We start from the raw sequence: 8,356 nt of genomic DNA, 5'->3' as shown, positions 1-8,356 counted from the left end.
ATTTCAGAGACAATGTGTAATTGAGTATCATTTACTGTATGTTCAAGTTATTATCGCAATTACCAATGCTTACCTGTTTTCATGACATGTACTAAATTTAGTTCCGCTCTAATTCACCTGAGCAGACCAATTATGTATAATTAGGGTTTCTGATCCCTGGTCGTTGGCATTACTATCGGGGGATTTAGAAAGACAATTTGACCTTTTTTATACCTGAAAACGGGTGACGGATGGCAATAGGCGAGGTGGGCGTTATATCGGGGTTATTAGCGTGTATGGAAATCTGTTCTACACATTTCGATGGTGGTATGCAGGGGTGGCGATATAACGAGGTAACACTATATATATTGACATATTGTATGGTCAGCGGTGTCAAAAGCATTTTACGAGTCCAACATTAGAGGTGTTCTTTTTTATAAACTTGTTTTAAATATTTGTGTTTTATAGACTTGTTTGTCAGTAGCCTACCTCGATTTAAAAACTGACCATACACAGAGCAAGTTCTTGCGTATAGAATCAATTAAGAGGTATAAACACCATATGCAGGTGATAATGGAATATTGCTACATAAATATGGGAAGTTGAGGATGGAAAAGTTGAAATCATCCCGTTTGTCTTAAAATCGAGTTGTTAGTTTGCCGTTAAAGGGACCGATTCACGATTTTCCCCAAAATTTTCTTTTTCGCTTTTAATGATCAAAATCTACTGACTAATGTGTTTAAAAGATTTCACATAAAAATTAAAGTTATAAATTATCGCAGAAGCTCATTTTAGAGAGTCTGTTTTTTGTTTTGTAAACAAAGATTGCGGTATGTTATTGTTTACAAAATTTTCAAAAGAAATGGATATCGATCTAAGTCTATTATATCTTTCACATTTCAAGCATTTTTGGGGTAAAATGTGTCATCTAAAAGTTAAAATTTGTGACTAGATGCAAAATTAAGATGCTCTATATTACAAAATCAATATTTCACTTGTTTGTATGCATAAAAAGACTCGAGTCTTTGTTTACATAACACAGATTTAAGGCTGAAATATTGCTTCATTCTTGCATTCAGTCGACCGGGGATGCTTACTCCTCCTGGGCACCTGACCCCACCTCTGGTGTGTCCAGGGGTCCGTGTTTGCCCAACTACCTATTTTGTATTGCTTATAGGAGTTATGCGATTAATCACTGTACGTTATCTTCACCTTTCATTCAGAAGGTCTAAATTTTGGCTGTCAACATTAAATGAGTTACGTTTTTAATGTTTAACATAAAACATGAAAAATAATTTTATCAAAAATCGTGAACCAGTCCCTTTAATATCTAGTTTCAATAAAATATCTAAGCATGAAACAGAAGTGAACGACTCTGTGGTGTCTTTTATTTTGAGTTCACCGGGATATATTGAATCGACATATGATTGAAAATTATTATTTTTAATAGACAATACGTCGTCAATATATCTAAATGTCAAATTAAAGGCCACATCAAGATATCTTTTCTTCTCACGTAGAAGTTTTTGAAGAAATTCTGCTTTATAAGAATACAAAAACAGGCCAGCCAACAAAGGAGCACAACCCGTGCCAATGGGGACCCTAAGAGACTGCTGGAAGATCTGACCACCAAAGACCACGAATATATTGTCAATGAGGAACTCCAGCATATTTTTATTTCAACTTCAGAGTATCTGTGCGTGGTATCAGAGTGGCGTTTAACAAAGTAATTTTTTGGATGACTGATCACTAGATATCAATATTTGCGTTTTCCATTTTGGAAGCAACTATCTATGATGTCAAAAAGTATAGTCTTTAATTTATCATGAGGAATGGTCGTGTAAAGCGTTGAAAAGTCATGCGTTTTGATGTTGTTGATTTGAGAAAAGTTTTGTGATTTCAAGTTTACTAAAAGTTCTTTAGAATTTTTTTTAGAATCCAAATTTGATTTACACCACTTCTGAAATATGTAGTCGCACAGTACGTTTGAAGATTCTCCTTCACAGCTGTTAATATTTTCGTGAGAAGCAAAGATAGGGGCTTGGTAGAACATTTACTGGATTCAGCAACATATCTTTGTTTGTAAGGGTTTTATGGAGTTTAGGAATCCATTATAGGTACGGTAACTCATATTCATCCGACCCATTGACTGGGATATTAAATGTGTTTAAAACTGAAGCATGCTTTTGAAGAATTTCGTCTTTTGAAAGGGCAGTTGCAGCATAAGAACGATTACCAAAAGTGGAATTAATGACAACTTCGTTTAAAATACAGTTGTAATAATGAGCCTTACAAAGACAATGTTGTTACAAGCTTTGTCAGCTGGAACCAAAACATATTTCTCATGTAACCTATCTAATTCTTTTATCATTTCTGGTTTACTTCATACAGAAGGATAGATGGTACGTACTTTTGTGTTGATATATCTAATGCGGATATCAATATTCCTCTTATACTTTCAATCCAATCTGACAATATATCAAGTTCTTTTTCATGTTTAACCCATCGCCTGACATAATCCTCGACAGAATTCATAATAGAAATGAAGTTCTGTCGACAATTGAAAGGCCGTGGTTCTCTGTATTTAGAATAAGTGATTTGAGGGCCTCATTTTCAACTATATCAACATCACCAGTAATGACATGTCCAGCTGGACTATAGTTGAAGAACACGTAGGTGGATTAAGTATAAGATGGTCTATATCAAGGCACTGCAAAGTTTGTTTATAATTGAAAAGGTTGGATGCAATAGTAGAAGTATATTTGTAGGAAATAATGGGTGTAGACTTGAACTTGAAATAAGTTGGATTACACGACTGAACTCTTTTATGGCGAAGAATGTTGTTCATGTTGACGGCATCTATTCCTTTGTTTGTAAATTTGAGCTTAAGGAACTGGCGGCACGATTTGGAAGGAATATCATCCGTGACCCGTGGTGGTTTAAATAGCCTGTGATTGGCAACATCCATAATCATAGAGTTCAGTCTATATTTAGGTGTTAAAAAATCCAAGTATAGACCAGATGTGGCTTCTTGAAATAACGTATGTAAAACTCTCAATGGAACAGAGTAGAGTTTTGTGCGAATATAATGTGGACCTAATTGTCTGTTGACGTAAGGTAAAACTGAATTAAACGTGACATCATTTATACTTGGTCTTTTATATGCGTTTCCGTCTTTGAATATTGAGAAAGAGTTCCATCACATTCACGTTATTTCCTTGTGGACTAGTCAAATTTCCCACATCATATACATTAGTATTGCATCCATATGGAAATGCAGTACCTAGAGTCCTGATCCAGTGATCTTCTCGTTGTCTACGAAAAGGGTACTTAATTTGGGACTATTTGTGTGATGGTAATTTTCCCTCCCAAAATCCTTACTTTCATGGAGAAGATGGAGTGGTCAGGTGAATTGAAATGTTTGTAAAGAAGTTGGTTACTAACATTATATATTTGAAATATGTGCCCCGATATTCTTTTATTAAGTGAACCCTTAGTTTCTCCAACATAATATAATAAAAAGCACCATCTTTCAAAAACGTTACAGGAATGTAATATAACCCAGTACTTTTGTTAAAATCCAAATGTCTTTATAAACGAATTCTTCAGACACAGATTGAAGTTCAAGCTGTTTTGCTTTATGTATTCCTTTCATCAGAGAATTGTTTAAAATCAATCGATGTGACATTACTAGTAAACAGCTTGGAAGGGCTAGATAAAATATTTACTAATTTAGATGTTATGGTAGTAACAATGAATGTTAGAATAATCTGCTACAGCTTTAACGCCACGGTGCCGCCCTGATCAAGGACAAGACTGACATCTTCATTCACATGAAGGAACACTTCAGCTAGCTGCTTAATCGACCCTCAATAGTTGTGCAGTCTGCACTCGACCAGATAGCCCAGCAGCCAACCCGAACTGAACTATCGTGGAGACTGAGAAATCAAACAAGCAGATAAACTGTGGTAAGGCCTCTGGCATAGATGGAATTCCCGCCGAATTGAACAAGGTTCTCGATAAAGACTCCCTGTAGGTTTTCCATTAAATTCCTACCAGCATCTGGGAAGAAGAAGTAATGCAACAGGACTTCCGGGATGCTACAGTAGTCACGCTGTAAAAGAACAATGGCTCTCGAATTGACTGCGGGAACTACAGTGGTATTTCACTGCCCCCAATAGCCGGCAAAAATCCTTGCACCCATCATACTGAAAAGACTGATCGCATCCATCTCCGAACAGAACCTTCCAGAGTCTCAGTGTGGTTCACGTCCTGAAAGATCCATTATTGACATGATCTTCACCGTAAGGCAAACACAAGAGAAGTGCCTCGAGCAGAACACGAACATATAATCTGTCTTCATAGCTCTGACGAAGGCGTTCGACATGGTTAACAGAGAGGCACTGTGGGTCATCCTTGGGAAACTCATCCAACTGTTCCATGACGACATGACAGGAAATGAACTGCCAGATGGATGTCCCTGGGAGAAATTCAACCTCTCAAACGGCGTGAAACAAGGATACGTCCTCGCCCCGGTGCTGTTCAATCTCTTTTCCACTAAGGTGATGCTACATGTTGTCAGAGACCTTGACAATGGTATCTATGCGATATCGTCTGGATGGCTCATTGTTCGACCTTCACCACCTAGCAGCAAAAACAAAGACGCATAAGAAACTGCTCACCGAAGCATTGTTTGCCAACGACTGCGCCCTAATGGCCCATAAAGAGAAATACATACAGCCGAACGTCGACATATTCTCTGTGGCGACCAAATTGTTTGGTCTGACAATCAGCTTGAGGAAGACTGAAGTTATCCTTCAGCCTGCACCGATGAGCGCATTACTATCGACTGTACTCAATTGAAGAACGTGGACACCTTCAAGTACCTAGGAAGCACCATCTCTAGCGACAACTCCCTAGACAAGGATATCACAGCCCGGAGCCAGAAAACTAGTCAAGCAATGGGTAGACTCCGCTCCAGAGTGTTACAGCACAAAGGCATTAAGTTGAAAGTGTACAACGCAGTTGTACTCTCCTCGCTGTTGTACTGGTGTGAGATGTGGACCCTCTATTGCAGGCATATTAAACAGTTAGAGCAATTCCACATGCGTTCTGTCCGCCATCTTGTTTAACGTCTCACTCGAGAATTTTTCATGCATATGAGGACGTCACCAAGACCGGTGAAGAGCTTCGAATTTAGGCTTTTGCTCGGCGCTTACAGCCATTGAGCAGCGAGGGTTGTTTAGCGTGCCACACCTACTGTGACACGGGACATCCGTTTCTAAGGTCATCTCCAAGGACCCGTGACATTCACACCTGGTGCCGAGAGTTTGGCGATGGAACAGTCACTACCTGTTTTAACGACTTAAATCTATTGCGGCCGGTATTCGAACCCCGGCCTTCCACATGCGGGGCGAACGCTCTAACCTCTAACCCACCGCGGCGGATCATCGTGAAGATTCACTGGCAGGACAGAACTTCCAATCTGGAGGTACTCGACAGGGCGAACTCCACAAGCATTGAGGTAAAGGAACTCCGGACACAACCACGCTGGACTGGACATTTGATCAGCATGGTTGGGTCCAGGATTCCCAGACAGCTGTTCTATGGTGAGCTGACGATGGACAGCCGCAATCGGGGCCGACCAAAGAAAAGGTACAAGGACGATGTCAAGATGTATTGCGAGTGGGCCGACCTTCCACCCAGACAGGTTGAAGATGCTGCCTCTGACAGAACTGACTGGCGTTCCTTGATCAAAGAGCATTAATTTTGCCAATTTTGAAAAGGACCGCTGCCAACGTCTCACCGCTGCTCACGAGCGCCGCCAATCCTGCCCCAAAGACTGGCGTTCAATGTCCCTCCTGCAACCGCATCTGTACTTCTGCCTTAGGACTTCGAAGCCACATGCGCTCCCACAAATAAAAACACAACAAGTCGTCATCCTTGGCTTTCGATAGACTACCAAGAAGAATACTTTACCACAGCACAACGTTTTTTCTACCCTTTTGTTTATGTTAATAGTCATATCCTTAAGCTCACAACTTCTTAGGATCGGACCTGTTTTCCAAAATCTTATCCTGAAAATAACAAAGAGTATAGCTTTTTTAACTTTCTTCTATACATCGACTTGCTCAAGTTTCTACGTTTAATCTGTCCTCTCTTAAATACTTTTTAATAATGACAAACATATATGTTTGATGACATTTATGTATGGTAGAGAGCAATGATTTAGATTTCTGAAACACAGTTAAATTTGGATGAAATGATGAAGTAATCAAAACAACATAGACTTGAGCAAGTGTACTCTGTACTAGATTTCTTAATTTACGAAACCGTTTGCAGTCTTCCTGATTTTGTTTTCTGTACAAATACAAATATCTGTCTCTAATAGACGCATAACATACGAGGTCATCCATGGTTCAGTTCTTTGCTTGGCCCTTATTTCAACAAAAGGGACTCCCTTACTAAACTAATGTGTTCCCTGAAGATCTCCAGCAAGTTTATAGCAAACTAAATTGTTTGCAGGAAGAATTTTATTGTTCACAGACGTTTGCAGCTAGTTGCGATTGCTGAAACTTGCTACAGGTTTGCAGCAAATTCGGAGCAACTTATGTTTGTAGAAAGATTGCAAGAAGCATATGTTAATTCCTTTGAATTGCTTCTAGTCGCAGCAATCATGTAATCACTGTTATATTTGCAGTGAATAGAAAACAAGTAAATCAAATAAAATCCAGCCATATTGAAAGATAATGTACCTTGTATGCATGTTGTACGTAGATAAACACTGCATAAATGAAATGACTGATAAAAATGAATGGGTTTTTTTTGCTGAATCTTTTCAAATAATATTTTCATGCGTTTTTAGGTCTAGAATGAATCGCTTGATTACTCTTTGTTACATTAATTACTATTGTTTACTGGGTATTATATATAATTTGAGGACAATAAAACTTGTTTTCATAAAATCCTAAAATATAATTCTCTATGGTTGTAAGTTCTTGATGTACGTGATCCAGGCACCATTAGTCTAGATCAAATGCACAAATTCTCGATGTTTGAAGATTTGTCTTTAAATGTGAAAGCTTTTCGAGAAACCCCACGTCTGAATGACGCTCAACGCAACAACGCAATTGGACGACTGGAAGCAGGTGTGTCACACTTTGCAGTTGCATGAGATTTCAATGTATGTTCCACAAAGCACCATAACTCGCATTTGAAGCAGGTATGAACAGCGTGGTTCAACATATGATTGTCATAGAGCAGATAGACCACACGTGACGTCAGCTGCAGCACAGGATCGCTTCGCTCGATTACGTAATCTTCTTCAACGTCATTTACAGAACCTGTCCTTCCTGGAATTCGCAGAATATCAAATCAGGCTATTCGCAATTGACTAAAGGATGCTGGGATTGATAGAGCGCGCACACCTGTTCGTGACATTGCTCCGAGTCTGCAACATCGCCGACTCATAGATTAATGACCACACCAAAGCTGTTGTCAGTTTGGTTCAGCGACGAATCTCGATTTTTACTGCAGAGGTATGATGTAAACACATATAGTGTATAAACGCCAAAATGAATGTTTTGCGTAAAATTGCATCCAAGAGGCTGACTGGTTTGGAGGGTAGAGTTATAATGTGGGCAGCAATATTCTATACATACATGTACAAGGTTCTTTGACAGCTCAACGGTATATTGATGAAGTCATACAGTCACACGTGGTACCAATAATGCAGCATTCTGGAGCAGTATTCCAACATGGTAACGCCAGACCACATACTGCATGTGATACTCTACAAAGACATAAATCAAGGCTCTTCCTTGGCCATATCCAAATGAATAGATTATCATCCTATCGAACATGCATGGGACGAACTGGATAAGTGCATCCACTAGAGACAACCGCAACCTTAAACTCTGCAACGACTTGACCCAAACTCTTTAGTTAGAGTGGAACAACTTCGCTAGACAGTTTTTAGAGACTTAAATGCGCTATTGGAAGGCGTTGGCAGGCAGTCATTGTTGTACGTGGGGGCAGCATTTACATCATTTTTGTGTTATCAATAAATCAAAAGATCACTGTCTTCTTCAATTTTTCACTCCAAGTCATTTTGATAGTTACTAAGTATTTGTGGCCGAATTTGACTTGCGTCAATATTTTTTCTTGTAAAAAGATGGTAGAAGTATATATTCCATCGCGAACAACCAAGCTAATTTTATCTTGCAGTATATCCTAGTAGTAGGATTCATCCCTCCACTGGATCACCTCACTGGAACACTTTGGTTTGTATGAAGCAAAATGGAGAAGTCTGAGGGGGTATTTGGGAGAAAGTTTGAAATATGTGTAAAATATATAGGGACTCTTCCCAAACCTCCCA

Source organism: Ostrea edulis, chromosome 6, assembly GCF_947568905.1.
Source record: "Ostrea edulis chromosome 6, xbOstEdul1.1, whole genome shotgun sequence".
Taxonomy (NCBI): domain Eukaryota; kingdom Metazoa; phylum Mollusca; class Bivalvia; order Ostreida; family Ostreidae; genus Ostrea; species Ostrea edulis.
The sequence above is the reverse complement of the archived record's forward strand: the minus strand, read 5'-3'. Positions refer to the sequence as shown.